Genomic DNA, 24,955 nt, shown 5'->3' with positions numbered 1-24,955 from the left:
GGTACTGGACAGCCGGCTGGGATTTGTAGTTCCACACGTAAGGCAGCACTGGAAAGCAATCCACAAATAAACTTCAGAGGCCAGCTAGCTGTGAGCTTCCCTGCTGAGAAGGGTAAACAACAGCTGGCTAGTACTTGTAGTTCCACCTGTAAGTCAGCACTGGAAAGCAATTCACACAGGGATTTCAGCCTCCAGCTAGATGTGAGCTCCCCTGCTGAGAAGGGTAAACAAAGGCCTGACAGGGAGGATGGAATGAATGGCCTACCAGCAGGGGGCTTGGAGATTGAAAGCATGTCATCAGATCTGACCAGTCCTGGTGTGTCACCAGGCAGAAAAACATGTGTCCTAAGCAGTGACAGCACACCTGGATTGGAAGTGCGAGGGACCTCATTGGAGTTGATCAGCGGATCTCAGAGAGGGGGCTGTGGCCCTCAGCTCCAATCACCTCTCCTTTCCAATCAGGTACAGAGGCTGCTGGCAATGCCTATGGTCGATAGTGTCTGGGTTCAGGAAAACCCGAGGAGAGCTCACCATGCTGTTCAGGAGTTGGACGGCAGAGTGTATCCCTCCCTCCTTCCTTCAGCCAACCTGACCTCCCAGGAGGTGCAGGCTGAATGGGCCAAAGAGACCGAGGGAATAGCGCAGTCAGGAATCCAGGGGTCAGCTGGAGTCTGGGCATCCCCGGCAGTCTCGATCCCCAAACAGGATCAGATGACCAGTCTTTTTGAGGACCTTGGAAAACTGAGCGCCAGCCCTGTGGGTGTGGCACACCCCATGCCCAGGGGCCATGAGTAGAGATGAGCGAATCGAACCTGGCGAAGTGGAATTCGTTTCGAATATCAGGAAAAATTAGATTCGCATCGAATCCGAATTTTAGCAAACTTCGGGTGCACGAATCAAATTTTTCCCGATCAGCCGGCAAAAGTGTCACTGCAGAGAGCTCCGCTATTTCTGACAGTTCTGACAGTTCATTTACAGCGGTTGAAACATTGTATCTATTTGTTTCCATTTAGGATACAGATGTTTTTATTCGGAAATAAATAGATACAATGTTTCAACCGCTGTAAATGTGAAGGAACTGTCAGAGAACTGTCAGAAATAGCGGAGCTCTCTGCAGATACACTTTTTGCTGTACTGGAATACTTCTTCTTTTCATTCTTCTTCTTCTTTTCATTCTTCTTTTCATTCTTCTTCTTCTTCTTCTTTTCATTCTTCTTCTTTTCATTCTTCTTTTCATTCTTCTTCTTTTCATTCTTCTTCTTTTCATTCTTCTTTTCATTCTTCTTCTTCTTCTTTTCATTCTTCTTCTTCTTCTGTTCATTCTTCTTTTCATTCTTCTTCTTCTTCTTTTCATTCTTCTTCTTCTTCTTTTCATTCTTCTTTTCATTCTTCTTCTTCTTTTCATTCTTCTTCTTCTTTTCATTCTTCTTTTCATTCTTCTTCTTCTTCTTTTCATTCTTCTTTTCATTCTTCTTCTTCTTCTTTTCATTCTTCTTTTTCTTCTTTTCATTCTTCTTTTCATTCTTCTTTTCATTCTTCCTCTCATTCTTCTTTTCATTCTTCTTCTTCTTCTTTTCATTCTTCTTCTTCTTTTCATTCTTCTTTTCATTCTTCTCATTCTTCTTTTCATTCTTCTTTTCATTCTTCTTCTCATTCTTCTTTTCATTCTTCTTTTCATTCTTCTTCTTTTCATTCTTCTTCTTCTTTTCATTCTTCTCATTCTTCTTTTCATTCTTCTTTTCATTCTTCTTCTCATTCTTCTTTTCATTCTTCTTCTTCTTCTTCTTTTCATTCTTCTTTTCATTCTTCTCATTCTTCTTTTCATTCTTCTTTTCATTCTTCTTCTTCTTCTTTTCATTCTTCTTCTTCTTCTTTTCATTCTTCTTTTCATTCTTCTTCTTCTTCTTTTCATTCTTCTTCTTCTTCTTTTCATTCTTCTTTTCATTCTTCTTCTTCTTCTTTTCATTCTTCTTCTTCTTCTTCTTTTCATTCTTCTTCTTCATTCTTCTTTTCATTCTTCTTTTCATTCTTCTTTTCATTCTTCTCATTCTTCTTTTCATTCTTCTTTTCATTCTTCTTCTCATTCTTCTTTTCATTCTTCTTCTTCTTCTTCTTTTCATTCTTCTTTTCATTCTTCTCATTCTTCTTTTCATTCTTCTTTTCATTCTTCTTTTCATTCTTCTTCTTCTTCTTTTCATTCTTCTTCTTCTTCTTTTCATTCTTCTTTTCATTCTTCTTCTTCTTCTTCTTCTTCTTCTTCGTCGTGCCCCGTGACTGCCCAAATGAGTGAAGTGTGCGGTGATTCTAAGATCGACGGCACTCATCTGCATGTCATACTGACTGACAGTATTATTTCTCTTCCCCAGCAGACTCCAAGGGCATTTAAATTAAAGGTACAGTGTTCTGCACTAATATAAAGGCTCTCTGAAGCCTAGAAACCCTTTTAATAAGTTAAATTCGCGGCGAATAAATTCGCATCGAATCGAATTTCTCCCGCAAATTTGGCGAATCAGCCGAATCGAATTTTTGAATAATTCGCTCATCTCTAGCCATGAGGTAATGAAGCATCCGGAAGGTGCCTGCGGTTTAACCATCATGGACCTGAGCAGGGGGTATGGGCCCCCTCTCTAACCCAGGAGGCTCAGGACGAGTCAGCCTTCACCACCCCATATGGCTTGCCTAAATTCATGGGAAAGCTAGTTGGGGTTGAGAACGCACCAACCACCCCCCAGGGGTCAGGAATGACCTACAATGTGGAGTGAAACTGGGTACAGTTGCCCACTTAAGGGGCCTTGCGGTGTTCGGCCCTGTCTGGGAAGAGCAACTTGGGCCCCTGTCACTAGTCAGGAGCAAACTGCCCGTGCCTAGTCTGACAGTCGAGAATGGTAACTGTCAGAGGGGCATGTCAGTGGTTCAGCTGTGGGAACCACCGGTAGGAAGAGATCCCCAGAGGTCTGGGTATGGGGAGACTGAGGCAGTTGTGGCCTGGCCTACTCCCCAGGCCAAAAAGCATGTTACGTCAGTCGCGGGTGCAGCTGGCTACGGTAAGATGCCTGGGTGCAACTATCATGGCTCAGCTGGACCTGTGACTAACCTAGCAGACAGGAAACTGGCGGAACTGGTGTCCTGGATGCTAGCAGGTAAAGAGGACTGTTCATCTTGGATGAAGGTACCTGTGGACACATCTGGGAGGCAAGTTCCAGAATTCGCCTGTCCGGTTCCGGTGCACACAGGCGCCACTACCTTCGGGTCAGATGTAGTCCTAGGCCTGAGGAAGAAGATGGGAGAGGGAAATCTCCTTCTCTACCTCGACAAGAAGCTACATCCCACTATGTTAGCATATGACACCCGTGACAACTCACTTGATTGGCACAGCATTGTTGCTGGGGAGAACCAGCTTCCTTCTCAGAAGGAAGCTGGTTCTCCCGCCATGCATATCATCCCAAGGTGAACCCCTGGGCACAGTGGCTCTGTGCACTGGTCAGGCAAGCCCGCGGCCGCAGTCGCTTGCATCAGGAGGGAAATTGCAGTCCCCTCCTATGCAACCACTTGAGGGGGGAGGTGTAGCAATCATGACCACAGAGATGGACACGGTTCAACCATTTTGGCTGCAATCTCCATCTTGGCAAAAGATCCTCCATCTTGTACAAACATATCCCCCTCATTTATACTTCTATATCACAACACTTAAACGTATAATATCCCAGAAAAGTGATCTACCTTCACCCTTGAAGGCCAGCTTAACAATATATATGTGACTTTTCTATGAGCAGATACATCAAATTAAATGAAATAAAACCAAAAATTATAAAAATTATAAAAATTATATATAAAAAATTATATATAAAAATTATGTCCAAAGTCCCACCGTGTCCAAAAATAAAATCAAAAAATCCCAAAAATAATCCTCACAAGTGAAACACAAAAACTTAAACTTTTTCTTCTTCTTTCATCACCAAAACCTTCTTAATACCCGCACATCCTGATATTCGTGCACCTCAAAAAGGAAAAAAAACTCGACATAGTATCATATTTTAAATAATAAAACACACGTGCCACTCACTGTGCAGCATGCAAAATAAACGTGTATACTCAAACCAAGTGTCAAAACACCTAAGTGAAATGACAATATGAGTGAAAGCACATTCACATAGGAAAAGCAATGCAATGTGTGAAAACCACTCCACAGATAATACTGCCAGTGTATAACACCACACCCAAAAATATATATAAAAGGTGATAACCAAAGCCCAGATCACCACTCTCCAACTCTAATAAGGATGGGTAATTACCCTAAAGCAGAAACAGCAGGGCAGATTAACCACTCTGGGTTACACTCTCCTCTCATCAATTTTCTCCAAAGACTAGGGTCACTTCCTCCACTTTTCTCCAGAAAACCAGTCACAATATAAAAGATATTCTTCTTTATTGGTAACTCACATAAAAATTCCGTGGTAACAGCTCCTCCTCACAAGCAGTGTACACATGGACAGGTTCAGGGAAACATAAACCGCATGTTCCCACTTCCAAGATGGCCGCGATCGCACTTCCGGTCAACGTCGATGCGTATGACGTCACGTGTCCCTGACGCGTTTCGTCACTTCCTTTGACTTTTTCAGAAGGGTAAGGACGTCTGCGCATCGACTCCTTATGTACTGCCCTTCATTCAGTCGCAGACATGGGTTCTGCACACTCTGAACTCATGTGGGGGGAGGAGCTATATCCCCCTCATTCTCATTCTTCCTCTCTGTGACTTATGGCCTGTGTGTTGGCAGTGTCACAGGAGGCCAGAGCCCAGCAGGGGGCTACGAGCTATAAAAACCCCAAGGGAACTGGGGCCTCGCTGTCCAAAGAATCTGTGCAATCTAGCACATCATCTAGCACATCATAAAAAGATAACCCAAGCCTTCCCCTGAGTTCAAAGTCATTCCCGAGGAGTAGGAACTAGATGCCACTGTTAAAATCCATTTTTCCCCTATGTCTCATATCTTGGAATATGAGAAACGTACATAAAAATCAAGCCTATCTTCAGATTGCCCACGAGAAGACAAACAGTTTGATAGGTCACACTGACTGGAATACCTAGGACAGCAGAAAATTACATCTCTTGAACCCTTCAAATATGTATTTCATATTTTATATGTAACCGTTCCTCAGATGTGTCTGCATATGAATCTACCCGCGGTTGGAATGTCACTTGTGCATAGGGAAAGTTATGAGCAAAATATAAACTATGAGAGATTTTGGCTCTAGTTTAGGTATCCGCCTAGACGATGCCTCCATAAATGAGGCATTGGTCCTTGACTTCAGAGACACCCCCTGCTGGGGGACTACAAAATGGGCTGTCAGGCCTAAGAGAGTAAGTTGAAGAATTCTCCCTTTTAACATCAGAACCAACCTGGGAGATGTGCCCTTTTGCTTTGAAACTTGATCTGCAAACCCAAGGCTGATTGGCAAGTACTTTAACCCTTTAACCTCCTTTCTGTTACCTCTTGGCTGTGCTGTTGTTCTCTGTATATTTATATATATATTGGTTACATCTTTTTTTCTGTAAATATTTTCATTGCACCCTTTTGACCTTTTAGTAATAAATCTTTCTTTCTGAAAGTGTTGAACTGTTTCTACAGCTCCTTAATGCAATTTACGAATTCCTGCCTCTAAAAGAGCGCTACTGTGTTTGTTTAACCCTCTGTATAACCTGTCTGCGGTGACCGTGCTATACAGATGATTATCTCAACCATTATAGTGTTATAGCTGATATTGCCGAGTTTGCTCTTTCTCTGTACAAAAAGGAGGTGGTGGCAGTGTGAAGGGTTAATTGCATAATTAACCTGACCCAGTAACAATCACATTCAGGATGCCGCTCCATCAATTGGAGGTCCAGTGAGCTGGAAAATCGCTGTGCAGGGAGTAGCCGGGCGTGGCATTGTTACGCACGTGACATCGTGGTTTCAGATTGGCTATTCTTTCGGTCACGAGTTTTGTGAGAAGGTCAGGGGTCTGACGCCGAGATCGTCACAACGTATTTTACAGGAAGCAACATTTGAAGCAGAATATATGTGCTAGGAATATTGTCTAATATAATCTGTTCTGCTCTTTATATTATAGATAATATATTAAAAAGAGAAAGATTCTATATAAACACCTTCATTGGTCAGTATGACATGCTTGATCAAGAATGTCAAGATACCAAAATAGCAGAGGTCCAAGGATCATGATTGGCTGCACAAATAAGCCTGAAAATTAAATTTTAAATAACTGTTCACATGGCTAATTCATAAAATGTTTGGCACAGTGCACTATTTAATATTTCCATAAATGTGCTGGGCCTGAGAGTAAGACAAGATAAGTAAAAAGTAGCAGCAGAATTAGAGAATTCCCATAACTTATTGGATGATGCTGTAACACTTGGCTGAAGCTCGGAGTAGCCCAGTCATCACATGTTCACATGGAAGAATTAGACTCTGATTCATACTCTGTAATTCACTGGAGTGCCAGTCAGGAATGAGAACATTTTGTGAGAAAGTTTGACTTGTTCAGAATATCTTATCAAGACAGTGCCAGTTGCCAAACTTTGGCTTGTTTGATATGGGTTTCACACAGAGGACCTAAGAGAAGCTTTGGAGCCAGATTTTTGCCATAAATGTAATGATGTGAATGTTTCAAGCATAATACCACCTTCATGATAAATTTGATATTTTAGGTGAGGAAAAGACAGTAAAGCCTTCTTAAAACTGAAGGTGTTCATTGCATCACCTATTCCAAAAATAAGAGGATTATTCCTCATTTCAGGACAGTGAAGCCATGCAAATCATTGCTTTATACCAAATCTGCTAGATACACATCCAGAAACACTAGTGTGTATTGCAAATATAGTCTAATAGTATAGTGAAATTTATTCCAAGCTGCATACAGCCCATGGGCAGACTGACCATTTGGAAACTCGGGCACTGCCTGAGGGCCCGGGGTCAGTAGGGGGCCCCATGAGATGCCCCTGGAACTTTTTTCATAGGCTTTTTTGAGTTTGGGCAAGGACACGGGGGCCCCATGATCCCCTATTGCCCAGGGGCCCCATGAGTTGTCAGTCTGCCCCTGATACAGCCTTTTCAGGCTTTATATATGGACACCATGGCTTCTATGGAGTAGTGTTTGGGATACAATGAGGCAGCATAGCCCTACAGGTTATGATGAAGGGACTAAAGCAATGTAAAAGCCCCCACAGTAACCAGTGAACAGCACAGTAATGCCTTTTTAAAATAGAAGGTAATTATATGTCATAGTCCCCCACATATCCCAGAATTAAAATGATTGCTCTATGTCCCTCTGACCAGATATCCAGAATCACTGGTATCTAATGCAACTATGGCTTAATGTTATAGTCATTTATTCCAATCTGCAAACAGCTGTTTCAGGCCATCATAACATCTAGGTTATGGAAATTAAGGCTTCTATGGAGGGTTTGCAACCCAACAGTGTAACCATACAGTTTATGGGGAGGAAGGACTAAAGCAGTCAAAAAGCCCTTACTCTAATCAGGGCGCAACAAAGTAAAGATGTATGCAGTGTAAATTGTTGAAAATTACCCACTTGTGTACTTCTGTGTACTATCCCCAAACCGATCGGCTTTTAGAAAGATACAATAAAACTGAAGGGGAGGATGAAATGAGTAGTGACTAGTGATGGTAAAGATTTGGACTGCCTGTTGCTTTATCTCATGTTTGTTGTATCAGTGATACCACAAGCCTCCACGGGCTTCTCTGCTTTTGAGTTGATTTACAGCTCACATCCACGCAGGAAAAAGTGGAGAAGATTATGCCCAAACTTAAGGCACACTTACAACAGGCCAAGCAGGCTCAGTTTCGGATGTAGAGCTGCTCTGCCCAAGCCGAACCTTTAACCCTAATAATAAGGTACATGGTATATCTACAAATTTCACATGAAAGCTTGATGAGATCTTCTTATTAGTTTAAGGTCATAGGTGAATTTCCATCTATGGGGAAATGTGCCTGTGGTGGGGATGTTAACACTTTCTTTGGTGTGGAGGCCAATTTGATATGGACACTTCATGAGCTCATCTGAACTGCTTACTATTGATGCACAGGGGCTGTACTTTGAATTGAATTGCTGTACAAGAAAGTTTCACACCTCTGGGAGATTTATAAAGACTTTTACTCACCTAATGTCTATGCACTTTATGATCTGGACATTTTCTGAACTCATTTGCAACAGCCTATTGCATTTGTTGCAACGGATGGGCACTTTGAATTGAATTGCTTCACTGAGCATTGTAATCCTAAGGAAATTTTATATAGATGTTTTTCACTTAGGATAGGTTCACATTACTGCGTGTGGTTGCAGGAATCACACCTGTTCTCACTCCCATAACTACTTGCATCCATTCTTAATGGTACCCCCACAAATCTAAAACTGTAGCACATGTTTGAATGTGGGAATCACAGGAAATTGCATGGTGCAAAAGCACTATGCTATTTCTTGGCCGCTGCGGTTTAAAAGTGCTGCAGGAACCTTTTTTCCTGCGTGAAACATAGACACAGCAGCCCATTTAAATGAATAGGCTGTCGTGGCCACACAAATGCGGCCCGCAAACCTGCAGCAGAGAGAACCAAACCTCAATGTCCATGTACTTTATATTTTGGGATATATTTTTTCACAGATTTTTCTATCTCGTACATTTTGCTCTAAGGTTTTTTGCTAGTCTATTGCTAGTTTGCTAATCTAATCATACTTATTTCCTTAGGGATATCTATACAGCAGCTAGAACATGTATTTATTTTTATAGATTTTCTGTAAACCTGTAGGCAGGTGCTTACAGATTGCCCATGAATATGCTCATATTGGTGTCTTAATTCTGTTATGTGGTTGTACAGTGAGTTCGGGCTGCCCAGGGTAGGAAATGGTTAACACTGTGTCGGACCTTTCCTGGGTATTTTGGGGTCTTGCCCTTTTTTGTGGACCAGTACATACAGAGGAAGGTCAGCTGGCCAGAGTCGGAAGCACCCGCATGAGACTGGAGGCAAAAGTCTGCTAGCACATGTATTCTTTATTGGAGTACGTAGCCCCTACTTTTGGGTCACCCACATGGAACTCTGCCTGGATGCAGGACACTACCAACGATAGACTTGAAGGACTTTTACCAGGGGAAACTTATGAACCTGGGCAGCCTACACTAGGGAGTTAGGACTGGACTAATGTTCTGTACTCATGCTGTTGGATGGTATTCTTAAACATTCCAGTAACAGTTGCATTAACTCTCTCATACCTGGTCTGAAGTCAATAAAACGGGTGCATTAAGGTACACGGCGTATCCAAAAGAACATAACCTGTAATATACACTTGGAGGTGAAGAGGAAGAATGAGAGAGTCACCATAGAGGGTTGGCTGGAAGTTCTGGGGTTGCTATGGGTAACCAGAACTGGTGGGAATATAATAGCAGTCAGTCAGTGAGAGAGTAGTGCCAGGCCAGGTTAGCAAGGGAGTTTGTGCTCTGTCTCTCTCCTTAGCAGTCGGTGCCCCTCGAGCATTTGGGACAGAATCTGCTGCACAAAGACCCCAAGGATCGTGCCGTAAGTACAAAATAGTGGAAGAAGTCAGCTTGTGTTTGCATGGAGGTCTGTGCTTAATGCACGGCGGGACCCCAGCTCTGTCACTGGGAGTGAGGTGGAAGGAAAGCTGGGCTGGTGGAGCTGGGCACAGACTTAGTGGTGTCCCCCTCAAAATGCTAATAAGATGTACAGTGTCATTGGAAAGAGTGTTTCATAATTAGAAAACTCAAATCATAGGTGTAACTGTGCAAGATAAACGACTTATTTCTAAGTACAGAGTGCCACCTTAATGTTGATTTCACATGATCGCATGTCTGGGGCAATATTGACGCATTCATGGAAGAGTCCCACACGTGTAGGGCTAGTTGGCTACGTCCACATATTTATTGAATACAGACTAATATAAAAATAGATAATGTGATAGCACTGATCTTGATCTTTGAAAATGAAGCTATGGTGAAATGGCAAGGGTCTTATAAAATTGTAAAGTAGGCTGGAGCGCTGATTTTTAGGGTACAGCAGCTGAGTAAAATAAATCCCTACTGAATCTATTACATGAATTTAATCAAGCTGTGGAAGGATATAGAGTCCCTAACTGCCCCCCCCCCTCCCAAATACAACAGTGTGTGAAGTGAGGTAAACAAATTACTGAGACCCTCAACTTGTTGGCCTAATGATTGTAATAAAACATGATACATTAACTTAACTTAAAACTTTACTGAGTCCCTGAGACTCATCAACAAGCCACCTCTAATGAGCTAAAAAAAGACATCAGACCTTGGGGTTATAGAAGAACTGCACAATGACTAGTCTAGTCCTATTGTCCTCCTCCCATAGCCAGAGCTTTCCATTCTGTAATCACTTAGGGGAATTAAATGAAGACTCCAAGTATGATGCCTACACTATGGCTAGGGTAGATGAGTTATTTTAGAAACTATGTTCAGCCCAATATAAAACAACATTTGACCTTACAAAAGGTTATGGGCAAGTACTACAAACAGGCAAGGCTTGCCATTTGGCTTGCAGGGGAAACTTTCTCCCTAACAGATGCTGGACCACATTTTTAAGACCCATTGAAACTAGATGTTTGCTTATTTAGAAGATGTGGTTATCTTCAGTACAGACTAGGAGAGTGACTAGCCCAAAGTTCAGGCTGTCCTTGATGCCATCAGGGATGCTGGTTTCGTGGCAAATCCCAAAAAAGTGCGTAATTGGCTTAGTGGAAGCCCAGTAAATAAGGTATATCATTGCAAGGGGCCAGTAAAACCCCAAATCGCCACACAAAATTGTTTTCTCCCCAAAGCACACCAGAGAATTACTGCTTCTCACTCCTTCACCACTTAGCTTCTACTCCTCCACCCTTACTAGCATTTTCACAAACCCTCCAATCACCTGAGAGAAACCAGCACAATGAATGCAACTTCTTTAAAGTGGGGCATATTAACACCCTTACCACATATTGTATATCAGTGACAAGTCGTATGATTAGAATCACACAGTACAAATGTTTCTACTGCACCAAATGAATTGACGTAGGGTAGTGTGGATAGGGAGGCTAGGATGCCATACTTGACCTTCTTTGCCCTGGCTCCTATGATGTCCACTTTGGGGATTCTATGGCAGCAGATCAGACATGAGAAAATATAATAAAAATTAGTATGATGTTGTAATAAATAAAGTACCTGTGAAATCACACAATGTGATGACTGTACACAGGAAAATGACTCTGTCTGAATCATTCTCAGGTGAATCCTTCATCCTTCCACTATAATGCTGAAAGTGAACATTCCAGCTGCAGTCAATTTTTGTCTGACATCAGTATTAGCATTTATACCTGATTTACATTGTATCATATAGTATTTATACCTAACAAGCTACTGTTTACAAAGACAAACATGAACCTTAGATTGTACGCCCCTTGAGGGTTAGGGACTGATGTGAATGTACAATATGTATGTAAAGCGCTGTGTAAATTGATGGCGCTATATAAATACCTGAAATAAATAATAAATAAATAACAGTATATTATACATGAATAAATAAGTTAATAAACATGATTTATTTTAAAAAATGCTATAAAACAAAGTGCCAGGAAATACAATATAAAGATTACAATGTTTATAATCTTTGGTGCTTGCTAGAATAAAAAAAAAATGGAGATTTTTTTTACAAATAAACCTTTATTCAAGGAGTCCTAAAGCACGAGTATGTGTTAGCTAAGTATGAGTTAGTCAATAAGATAGAACAGCAGTATTTATCATTTCAGGCAAGCTGGCTCTCACTTAAATCTTGGACAAAGCTATCCAATAATGGAGCCCTCACTGCTGTAACAAACACAATTTGTATGTAAATTGAGCTAATCAGCCCTGTAAACAGCAGGGGTTCTTTTTTAATCAAGAGTTTAGAAAACTGGAAAGCATTTGAAAAGCAGAATACAACATATTAATATTCAATATTTTACATTTAACTGACAAAAAAAGACTATAATTTTTTAAAATCCTGGTTATAGTAAAAAAAAGAGAAAAAACATGTACAACAAGGATTCACTAGGCAGTAAATTTATAATGTATTTAAAATAGAAGATCACAAAGAAACAAAATCAACTTTGCTTCCTAGAAAATATAAATAAAATGAAGTAAGTATAACTTTTGTGCAGACATGCTGACTTTTACGATATCATTTGTGAATGGTGTTTGGGTTAATTGTATTCAAAAGCAGTTAAAATGTATATCTATTTTAATGACTTGCATTAGAAAAAAATCTGGAATTCTGAAAATATGTTTCATACTGCATTCTAGGGATTTCCACGTATTAGAATGAATGATTAGCTGAATGAGTGTATTATTATTGTTATTTTTAGTGGTAGTAATAATATCATATTATGTAGTATACCAGAGAACCAGCAATGTTATTAAAGGATAAGTTCACCCTTGGAACATGTTACATGTTCCATCCGTTTTTTTAAGGGTGGAACATGTAACATGTTCCCATAGCCGCAGTCACGCCCACCACCTGCAAAAAAAGTGCATTTATTATTTTTGTCCAAAAGTTGGAAAATGCTGGAGTTCAACTCTTTTGGATAACCAAAATAATTTATTCACTCTGTCATCCTGTTTACACTTTCTTTAAGATTGTGAGCACATTTAAAATAATTTCTAACTACATCATAAAAAGTTCAGGCTAAGATGTGCTCTAATGTAGCTAATACTTACAGTAAAGTGACAGCTCCACTTCTCTCAGTTCCTTCCTACTTTGACTATTTGATGTTAAGGGGCCTCTCCCAAGCTGAATATGATTTTGTTGTAACATGCCAGTTAATAAGGATATTAAGAATAATATTTTTACAGCTATTACATACTGACTGTTATGAAACACAACCTGCTATACTGTATATGTCAATACTTTATGTACAGTAGGAAATGGCATAATAAAACTATTAATTTTTCAAACTGATGTTTATACCATAGAAACTCTAGCAGATTGGAAACTGAAGTTCAATTTTTTTCCCTTTATTGAATATCATCTACTCTTTGCAAATATTTAAAAAATGCCCTTGTCTCTTTCAGATACTGAGAGTTTTAGGGTATTATGGAAAACCAGTGTTAAATCTGAGCTCTAGGCCGATATTATGGAACAACAATTAATTTAGTTGTGGATTTATTGTAAATTTATCCAATTTATTTTAAATGAAATATTCCTTGGTATTAACCTCTTTTGATGCCTTGTACAGAAACACAGGTGGAAGTAAGGGCAGCAGTAGGGGCACATCAGGCTCTGCTGTTTGCACATGTGATTATTGGAAACATGCTGACAGGAGGAGAAAGCAGAAGATTGAGCAGAGAGGTAAGCAACTGAGCAAATGCTGCTCCTTCACCGTCCAGTCATAGACTATGGACAGAAATGTGACCTAGCTTTACTGTTTAACTTAATCAGGGAAAAGCCAAGTCACCAGCCTTTTTCTGCTGTCTGGCAGAGCCTTGTAAATCCCAGGGCTGGATGGAGAGAAATATAAATGTTCTGGAACTAAAAAATTATATATATGAATTTGTCTAGTGGTCAGCTTTAGGCTTTGCCTCCAAACTATTTTATTCCTGTACACTAATATTAGTTAAATCGCCTTAATATCATTAAACTCCATCCATTTTGCATATGAAAGTGTTCAGTATTTTTACTGATGCTTGCTGATTGACATTTAAAGTGATACTAAACCCAGGACCCTGTATTCACTATATTTGGTCTCCCACAGTAGACAGTACAATTATTTTAGTAAATATAAACTGCTAAATATCTTTTCTCATCAGCAGTTAGAGCAGTCTTGTGACTTCAGCTGGGTACTTGTTAAAGCTTGCAGGAGGAGATTTCTTTCTGCTCTAGGAAGATATGACACCCTTGACCCTCTGTCTGAACAGTGCTTATTGGCCCTGTGCTGATCACATGCACTCTCCCAAGAAAAAGAAAACCTCTCTAGCAATACACACCAAACTGAGCATGTACATGTGACTACGGATTCAGTCTGTTCAACAAGAGGATGGGCAGAGAAGAAAGGAACAAACAGCCTTTTTACACAATGCAGATGATTAACCCCTTAGGTTCCACAGTGAGTATAACAAGCATGCTTTACTGCATATACAGACTGATTTTACTGTTGTGGGTTTAGTAACACTTTAAGTTGGCAAACCCAATACGCCTACAATATGTCCTTTTTGGCTTGCTATGACAGCAGCACCACGGCAAGTTAGTACTTTAACTGAAGTATCTTCATCACTGGAGGATCCACCAATTGCTACAAATGCACAATAGCTCTGTGGGTGTTTATTCTTAGCACTGCTGGGCAGCCAAACAGGCACTGCATTTAACTAAAGCATTCAATACTGTACCACACAAACATTTGATCTACACAATAATAATGATATTGGATTACTCATATGGAAGAGAAATATATTTCCAATATATTTATAAAAACAAATTATACATGCGACATATATTTACAATATATTGACCGACACAAATATATTTTAACATGTATTCCAAAAATGTAAATTAAAATATATTTTCCAAAGGCATATATTTAAAAATATAATTTTTAAAATATATTTTCCAGATATTTTTGAACATCTAAAAAAATACATTTAAACATATATTTTTAAATACATTTGTAAATGCATTCCAAATTACACTTTGAAATATATTTCAGCATGTGTTCTGAATATATTTTTAATAATATATTCACAAATATATTTAAATATATTTTTGAAATATATTGAATATGGACAAAATTGTAGTATTTAAAATATATGTCAATATATTTGGGAAGAATATATTAAGAATGTATTTTTAAAATATATTTTTTTTCCATGTGGGTAGGCAGGGAAAGAAACTTGGTACAGGATGTGTAGTAAAGTTACAGGAAGACCTTGATAAAATAAGGGGTTGGACAGCTACATGGCAGATGAGGTTCATTACTAAAACATGGAAAGTTATGCATCTGTGTGCCACATGTAAAGTACTCAATAAGAGGATCTCCTATGGGGAAAATACATGTTGAAAAAGAATTTAACATTGTTTTGAATTTAAAATGTTTGTGATAAGATGGGGGGAAGTTCATTAAGTAGGCAGGGGCGAAGCATGCCTTAGTATCTGTAGAGATCTGCAGAACATATTTGTGCCTGGTACCAGAAAACTTTTATGTCCATTCTGTTGAGACTAATAAACATGCCCCTGTTCCAGAACTTTCAAGGTTATAAATGATCTAACATGTAATAGTGTTGGTAAACTGGTGAGGGATAGATGTTAGGAGACAAGGTGTGTTGGCAGGGAAGGACGTCAATGGGGGTAAGGTGTCTGGTTGTGGAAGAATAAATGTTATCGGTGGGTTTGGGGTTCAGCTAAGCTTGGATGCCACCAGCGGTTGCTGCAGCTGGAGAGAAATAAATGTCAGCAGCCGGGGGAGGATGTCCAAACAGGGAGGGATGGATGTCAAAAACAGGTTAGGCATGTGACCAGGAAGGGAAAGGTCTCAATATGAGGTGAGGTGACCTTTAGGAGAGAATAGGGGGTATTGCATCCACCCGAGGTCAGATGGATGTCAGCAGTAGCAGATGAGGCTTCTGGGAAGGATTGGGTTTCAGAGTGGGGTTGAAGAATGTCAGCAGCAGGTGAGGATACTTTGAAAATATGGATGTCAGAAGAGGGGGCAGGGGAGAGGCACAGATATGATTGGCAGGTGAGGTAGGCAGGGAAGAATGGATGGATGTGGTGAGATGGTTGTTAGCAGCAGATGGAGTGCTTGGGGAGGGAAGGATGTCAGCCCGAGGTGAGATGGATATCAGCAGCAGTTGGGGATGGGGGTGAGGCAAACCCAGCCTATTAAGGCTGGTTGTCCTGGTGTACTAATGTATTATTTCAGCCACTCAGATTAATTGAAAAAACAATGCACTGCAAGAGCCTTTGGCCTTACATCTGCTGGCTTAGTAAGACCAGTTATGCGGGTGTTGTGCCAGCCCCTTCACTATACGAGGGGAGGTGCAGGGCAGCTAAAATGCCAATGTATTGGAAATAGAGGTATGGGGTTCCCCCTAAAATTCCACCCAGACCCTTATCCAGGCATGGAGTTTGGATGGCCAGGAAAGAGAGGACATTGAGTGTGTGCCCTTCCTGTAGCAGACCAGGCCATATGCTTTTCAACACTGGATGGATGCCTTGCAGGGGGCAATATTTGTTTTATCTTTTTCACATTTTCTTGAAAAAGGTAAAGCAAGTATTTTATAGACTATGTAACACCCTGCTACAAATGTTGATGCAGGATGTTAAAATGAACACAAGATGACAGTGTCCTGCAGAACAGTGGCATTCACTCTCTGTAGAGCAGCTCCATGGAACTTCTATGCTGAACCACAGGACTTTGCTAAAGAAGAGTGTAGTAAAGAACTACATTTCCCAGAGGAGCTGGCGTGTGGGCAGAATCATATATATGTAAAAGCCCGGGAGATGAGGCAGGAAGTGAGAGGGGAGAGATCTGGAAAGAGGAGTGTGCTGACTGCGGGAGGACTGGACCAGGCCTTGGTAAAAGAGAGAGAGAGGGGAGGCAAGAAGAGCCTGCTGATCACTGACCTTACTGCATTGTGGAGAGAGCTAATCTGCCAGCAGATGACCAGGTGGAATGCTGCAGATGGGACCGGAGAGTGTGTGGAGTCCTTATCAGAGGAGGGAGAAAGACCGCCGGAACTCCCCAGATGCCATTCCTCTGGTGAGAGAGTCCCAAGCATTACCAAGGACAGGGAACACTGACACCTGCTCCACCTTTGCAATTCTTCTGCACACAGTCACGGACATTGCACATAGTTATTAGAAGTTGTGGCCTAGTTCCTTCAGCCTGTATAATTTGGCCACACTTAACACAGCCTTATCACCAGAGCTGACAGCAGGACACTCAGTCCACAGGCTGAACCACCGCTGTGTCACCACCATCATTCATTCATTCTTTTAGGGAGTCCTTTTCCTATTGTGCCAATAATCTTGCAGTCCAGAGAGGAGTTGCCCTGTGCCAACAATCACTTCTGCCAGCTTAACCACTTGTTGCTTTAGATTCACTAATGCAGGGGTGTCAAACTCTATTTCATTGTGAGCCGTATCAGCATTATGGTTGCCCTCAAAGGGATGGTTGTATCTGTAAGACTAGATGTGCAGAGCACACTACCCCTCATTACATCAGAGCACACCACACCCTCCCTATCATCACCATGCACCCCCTTTGGGGGCAGAGCTAAAAAACAGAAAGTGCAGGGTCTGGGGGAGGACCAGAGGAGTAGTGGAATCATTTGTCTGCTGAATGCTGAGACCAGGGGAGGCAGAGATGAGGGGGTGCTGCAGGTACACTGAGAGGTGCAGGAATAGGCAGGGGAGTTCTAGTCTCCTTCCTGCTGCTGACTGCTGAGACAAGGTGGGGGCGAAGACAAGGGGGTACCTGCAGGAGAGGTGCCTTGTGTTTGACACCTGTGCACTAGTGACTAGTGCTTTAAAGGAACATTACACTAGTCAATTGCTGCTTTCAGGGGGAGTGCTGTTCTTCCCTTATTGCATTGTTCCTCAGAGAACCATAATTCACACCTCTTCTCAAGGTGCACCAACTTGGCCCCACCATGCGTGTAGAAGACTCTTCACTGCCTGTAAAGAACATTGGTTGGTTTGAGAAAAAAAAAAGAACTCTCTCCTTATTTCAGGCTATCTCCTTGCATTAGGCCCCGAGGGCCCAAAGTGAGCTAGTCCACCTGTTTGATAGTTCTCGCTGTTCACTGGGGACTGTAAAGCCACCTCAGGTTGAAAGTATTGGGTTAGTTTCTGAAAAGCAGGCCTGCTAAGACTAACTGAGACTCTGTACTACGTGTTGTTTTCTTTCCTTGTTTAAAGCTGACACAAGTGGTAACTGACTTTGCACATGCTGATTCTGCTTATGTTGCGTAACCAAGCCACATTGAAGTTGCTATAAACCTCTTACCGGGTCACCCCAATCAGTGTGTGAGTCTACTTCTTTTGAGGGTGATATATCTGGTTAGGCGTATACTGTGGTATCAGCATGGGTCCAGAGCAACAGGGAGCCTGAAAATATTCCAGCAACTCCTAAGGTGGTAGTGCTACAACTATAAAGACTGACTCCACCTTTTTGAGACATACTAGATTCAAGGCTAAGCAATAAATTAGTCGTGTACATATCATCTTGTTTTCTGATGCTTATGGAGGATATACTGTAAAAATATACGATGTACCGAAAATGAAAAGTTTTCAGATTTACTTGCTAAGCCTATGAAATGTTGTGTTTATAGTTATGGATATTCCCAATGTATTCAGTCTGTCTCTAGTCTCACCACATCAAACTATGTGTAAACTCGGTTACTAAAATCTTATATAAGTTTAATGTGTAAATGTAAGTCTTTTTGAATGTTTTTAAATTTGAAATTATACCTGGTAATCCTGAAGATGCATGTTATAGTGTGTTCTTGTCTCCCAATTGTTCTCCTGCATTGTCACACTGTCACTCTTGCTTCTGATGGAAACTGTCACAGGAAAACCTTCCCTGAGGATGCAATGAGATGTAATACAGGATGAAAAAGAGGTAAATAGTCATTTATTTAAAAGAAAAGCAATTGTTTGACACAAAGTGCTTTAGCAAACTAAGGCTTCATGCGCACAGGATGTTTTTTTTCCTCCCCTGAATGCCTTTGCTCCAGTGGAGGAAAACACAGCTCAAAATCGCACCTAAAGCCGTGTTTTGCATACTTGTGTTTGATGGTAATGCATTCAATTGGCCAGGATGTTAATTTATTCTGACCATTAGAATGCATTAGCACCCAAATGCAGCTAGACATGTCTAGCGTTATTGCGCATTTATGTGCGTTTGGTGTTTTTTTCCTCCCAAACGCTCTTCTTCTGAACACGCAAGTTATGTTTTTTTTTCTGTCTCTAAATGTTCCTGCCTCTAAATGTCTGTGAAAGCCTATTGGGTTGATTTACTAAAACTGGTATACTCAGAATCTGGTGCAGCTGTGCATGGCAGCCAATCAGCTTGTAACATCAGCTAGTTCATTTAAAGGATAATCTCACTTTTGGGAGCATGTTACATGTTCCACCTGTGTTTAGGGTGTAACAAGTAACATGTTCCCAATTCTGCAGCCACCACCCGATCCTGCCCATGTTCTCTGTACTAGCTGTAACTTTTTAAAAACAGCGTGGCTGTGTGGGGCTCCACCCATACGGCCAAGTCATTCATTCACATTATTATTATTATTATTATAATACAGGATTTATATAGCGCCAGCAGTTTGCTCAGCGCTTTACAATATAAAGGGAGACAATACAGCAACAATACAGTTCAATACAAGAGGGTGAGGAGGGTCCTGATCCTTGGAGCTTACAATTCTGTGAATGAATGGACTACAAGTCCTGACAGCTTTAGTGGCTCTCGACTTGTAGTTCTCAAAGAACTACTATGGTGCTGTGAGTGCAGTAGTAGTTCATTGAGTCTTCCTGTCAGGAGTATCGGCTTGCCCATACGGGATGTATAAGCAAGCAGATACACTGGCAGTGTGCCGGAGACCTGCATGTTCACTGGTGCAATGCTTTACAGGCCTACTACAAGAAATAATAAATGCACAGTGTTTTACTTGTTAAAATATGTGCATTTTAGTATATTTTGTAGAGATGTGAACTTTAAGCTTTGGCAATAAAACCTGGAAGCTGATCGGTTTCTATGCAGAGTTGCACCAGATTTTGCACTCTCTAGTTTTAGTAAATAACCTTCTAAGTGTGCATGGACACAAAAGCTAACACAGAGGGGAGTTTAGAAGCAGAAAAAATAGCCAAATGCCTGTAAAACTCACATTTTTTATGTCCTGTGTGCATGAAACCTAAATGTCATTTGTTAAGGGTTTACAGCTACAAGAAAGAGTTGAATATTTAAACACAGAAATTTCTTCAAGGCCTTTAAAACTTTAAACTTAGTGTAACTATAGATAAAAAGTATAACATTTATTTCATCATTGTCCAATTTAAATTGACACTAAGTGATAATTCCGGTTGCAGTTATTGACAGATGAAATAAAGGCTATTTTTCAAGTTTGCATAAAATGTTTAATGCAACACTGAAAAAAATAAATAAAACCAATAAAAATTAAAAGAAAAGAAATTAGCGCTGAATCCCCTTTACATCTATGATAGGAACAAGTCTTATAGGAAAACTAGCCTTTTTCAAATATATTTTTATTTTAGGTACTTATATAGTGCCGTCAATTTATGTAGCACTTCACATATATATTGTACATTCACATCAGTCCCTAACCCTCAAGGGGTGTACAACCTAAGGTCCCTAACTTACATTCATACATACACATACTAGAGCCAATTTAGACAGGATCCAATTAACCTACCAGCATGTCTTTGGAGTGGGGGAGGAAACTGAAGTACCCCGAGGAAATCCACACAGGCACGGAAAACATGCAAACTCCAGGCAGGTGGTGCCGTGGCTGGGATTTGAACCAATGACGCTAGTACTGCCAGGCGGGAGTGCTAACCATTTAGCCCACTCCGCTCCTCCTATGATATCTTCCTCTCTAGCTCCCTCATCACCTCCTCCCATGCTTGCCTCCAGGACTTCTCCAGAGCCTCTCCCATCCTCTGGAACTCCCTACCACAGCATGTCCAGTCAGCCCCCACCCTGTCTGCCTTTAGGCGGACTTCTTCAGGGAAGCCTACCCCACCTCCACCTAAGAACTGTACTTGAATCACCTCCGCCAGATCATCCCCCGCAGCTATCACCTTTTGTATCATCTCTCCCTTCCTTTAGATTTCAAGTTCCACGAGCAGGGCCCTCACATTCCTTCTGTACTGAAATGTATTGTAATTGTACTGTCTCCTTTATATTGTAAAGTGCTGCGCAAGCTGTTGGCACTATATAAATCCTGTATAATAATATTAATTTAGCCACTGTGCTGCGCACAAATATAGACTAGACATTGCCATGAGAGACATGCACCGTTGTAAAATTTTAAAAATACCATTCAGTGGTCAGAGGGTCTTTTAATGCGACTTGAAGAGCAACATTGAAAATACACCAATCCTTTACACAACATGTTTGGGGGATGCTTAAAACTGCACATGCTGCTACAGAACTGTACAATGTAGTGCCTTCAAAGTAACATTAAATAAAAAAAGAAAAGAATGCCTTGGGGTTCTGTTAATATTCTAACCAAACCCTTATCTAGGCATGCATCTTGGGTGGACATAAAAGAGAGTACAGAAAACCATACCAAGCCACATGCCTTTCAACTTCGACTGATACTTTGCAAGGAGGAGGGATGGCATAGCCTCTCTCCTTTTGCTAAGCACCTTATCCCAGTGTTGAGGGAAAAGGGCTTCTTCCTGACATCTGGTCTCCCAAAAATGATGGGGGGGTTTGTTGGAGGGGATTTTTAGGTATCTAGATGTCCCTTTTATATTAAGGTATTCCCAGATATTCATCCATCCCAAAGAAATGATTATAGAGGTACATTAATCTCCCTTATTATTTTATTCCTCATAAAAAGTCAAGTATAAATAAGGGACTTCAAAAGTGTCCCTTAAGCTCTTCACGATGCCCTTCCATTGTCCTTTAAATGGGCTTTAATAAAAGGAGGTAAACTGTGAACATAGGAAGGGTCCACATGAACACAAAGCCCACTACACTGCAATCCACGGTGGCTAAATGGTTAGTACTTCCGCCTGGCAGTACTAGGGTTGTTGGTTTGAATCCCAGCTACGGCACCACCTGCCTGGAGTTTGCATGTTCTCCCTGTGCCTGCGTGGGTTTCCTCCCACACTCCAAAGACATGTTGGTAGGTTAATTGGATCATGTCTAAATTGGCCCTAGTATGTGTATGTATAAGTAAGTTAGGGACCTTAGATTGTACACCCCTTGAGGGTTAGGGACTGATGTGAATGTACAATATATATGTAAACTGCTGCATAAATTGATGGCACTATATAAGTACCTGAAATAAATAAACTTAGTGCTGTATAGCAACTAACTCTCCCCTACACAGATTGTCAACTTACCCTGAACTCCTCCAACACATACTGGCGAATGGCCGCTCTAACCCTACTGACCACAGTTGAAATTTCAAAGAGGACATTATAGATCCTATAAAGTTCAGCCTGCTAAAATTTACCATAAATTTGAACATCTGGATTTACACCAAATCTACTGTGCAGAGATACCAGACTTCATCCCTTCTTGAAACCATAACACAAGCCTTGGCCAGTGGCTGACTCTACATTAGCTAGGCAACTGACTGCCGATGTCTCTTGATGTGTCTTCTGGTTTCACATACAGCTTACATATTTTCTGTGTATTTTTCCAGGCATACAAGCTTTGATCTGCTAAAAGAAACAGAAGCTGTAGGCTGGTAGGTTGCCAGAAAAGCAAAAGATTCGTAAGGACTGCAAATTGTTAAAAAAAAAACTCGGGCTCCATTTAGGAGATCCTGTTTTATGGCTCTTTCATGGATCTCTGATTAAAACTGGAGTCTAGCCAAAGAGGAAATCCAAATGTGTCTGTAATTAACAGAACAGGAGCTAAGGAGAAAATGGAGACAAGCACCTCTTGATTTGCCTCCTGAAGTGGAAGTGAGAGAATATCTTCCCAGTGTTGCCTCTTTCATAATAGAACCCTTGTCAGTTTATTTTTGCTGTCATTGTCCGATTACAGGGATTTCCCTTTACTACCTGTCTCAATGATGCAATGGAAAGTGAAAGGAAACCTATACAAATTGATGGAAATTCCCATTTTAGAAGGTTGTCACCTGAACAGGTGTCCTCATTGGAAGATATCCCCTCATCTCCTGTGCTGCTAAAAACTGCAAGATTTGGATTTTCCATTCTTTTGTTTGTCAGTGACAATGGTCACCAGGAAAAATAGCAAGGGAGAATCTCTCCAGCTGTGACAAAGACATTAATAAAATCTTGATGGGGCTTCTGTTTGTTTAAAAAAATAAAGAAAATGTTTGGCTTTAGATTCACTCTAACTAAATCAAGTTCATGCGGTTACACTAAAGTCCCCACAGCACATCCCTTTGGTAGCTGTTTTTGGTTGTTTGCATGTAGAGGCAACCCTGATGGTCAACAAATTGGAATGCAGCCTGGACGACATCCCTGTAAGAGTGAGTTGTGCTGAATTCTGCCAAATAATTTCTTAGATTAAATTCAATATCTCAGGTATATCACCAGAACTATAAACAGTTTGAGAAAAGCTTCCTCCTGATATTTACAGTGGCTCCCACGGCTGCCTCTCAGTCCAATGAAGAGAGAGTGAGCCAAGAATGCCACTGCTCTCATGCACAGCACTGGATTGAGATTGGGCTCAGGCAAGTATAAAGGGGACTGGGGATGGGGGAAGAGTTGCACATAGAAGGTTTTTTTTGCCATAATGCATAGAACGTATTAAGGTAAAAAACCTTTTACCATTGGAACCACTTTAAACCCTTTAAAGTCCAACTAAAATGTATCTCTTTCCCACTCTCTTCAGCTCCATGCACATTAGTGTTTTAAGCTAAAAAAAAAAGCTGGGAAAAACATTGGATAAAAAATGCTGGTATTAGCATTTTTGATAGAGTTCAGAAGAGTTTGGGAGTGTTTAGGAACGTTAGTGTTTTATTACCGTGTTTCCACACATGTAGAGGGAAAAGGAAAGCTAGAAAAAAAGCTGTTAGGAGTGTTTTAGCAGTGTTTATTAGCGTTTAAGAGCGTTTAGTGTTTTTTTCTGCTGGAAAAACTCTCAAAAAACTCTACAAAAACATTTTTTTCCTGCTCCTAGATGCTGAAGCTCAAAAAATGCTAATAGCCTAAAGTAGTAAGCATGGACAAATAGGATAACACTATCTAGCTTCCAGGAGCAGAAAAAATATGCTGATAATAGCTTCTAGGAGCTTAAAAAAAACACTAATGTTCATGGAACCTTAAAAAACTAAAATTAAAAAAAACAATTTGTTTGGGCTGTAGTTGGGCTTTAAAGCTGAACTCCAGGAATTAAACAAATCTACCTTTGCAGTGCCCCCCCCCCCCATATTGCAAGGGTTAAATGCTCATTTAGTTCAGTGTACAGGGATAAGGTGAAAGAGTACCAAATCCCTTGCTATGGGAAGTCTGGCAGAATCAACATGTATAATGCAGAGCTATTAATCCTTGACTGTATGTGGAGTACAGCATGCAACTGAAAGTACCTTAGGGAGGTGGCCGCAGTGCACCAGTAGCATGGACTGAAGGAACCTGCAGTAACCAGGAGAAAGGTAAATATTACTTCTTATCCATACACCCCTAGACTAAACAAGCATTTAATCTTCCTAGAACGGGGAACCACTGCAAGGGTAGATTTTGTCTAATGCCAGAGCTCAGCTTTAGGAAGAAAATATGAACTACTAAAAAGTTTGCCTGCATATTCTACTTAGGAGTTATTTTTTTCCATAGGGTAATCAGCACCTGACAACAGATTTTAAAAAATTAACAACGTAGCTTTCTCATACCATGTCCCAAAGTCTAAAAAAAAATCTCTCATGGAGCAGTAACTCACTGATCCATATTTAAAATTCATGCTGCCCTTGACAAAAGTAAATGATGGCATCCCATTTCTCACCCATCACTATTATCAGGAACACGGATAATAAAATATCAAATACAGCATTGTTTCATTTAGATGCAAAATGGCAACAGACCACACAGCCCATCAATCTGTAACCTATAGACAGACAGGGGAGACCTGGATTATACCCAATTTATATACAGCCTAGTTACTTCAGCTTGCAGGTGTTCAGAAGGCAACATTGCCACTTTCTTTTTAAATTGTTTCCACAAGGGATTTACATCGAAATACT

The sequence above is a fragment of the Staurois parvus genome, unplaced genomic scaffold, assembly GCF_062004578.1.
Source record: "Staurois parvus isolate SC_StPar_1 unplaced genomic scaffold, SC_StPar_1.0 ptg000516l, whole genome shotgun sequence".
NCBI classification, from domain to species: Eukaryota; Metazoa; Chordata; class Amphibia; order Anura; family Ranidae; genus Staurois; species Staurois parvus.
Note: the sequence above shows the minus strand (reverse complement) of the source record.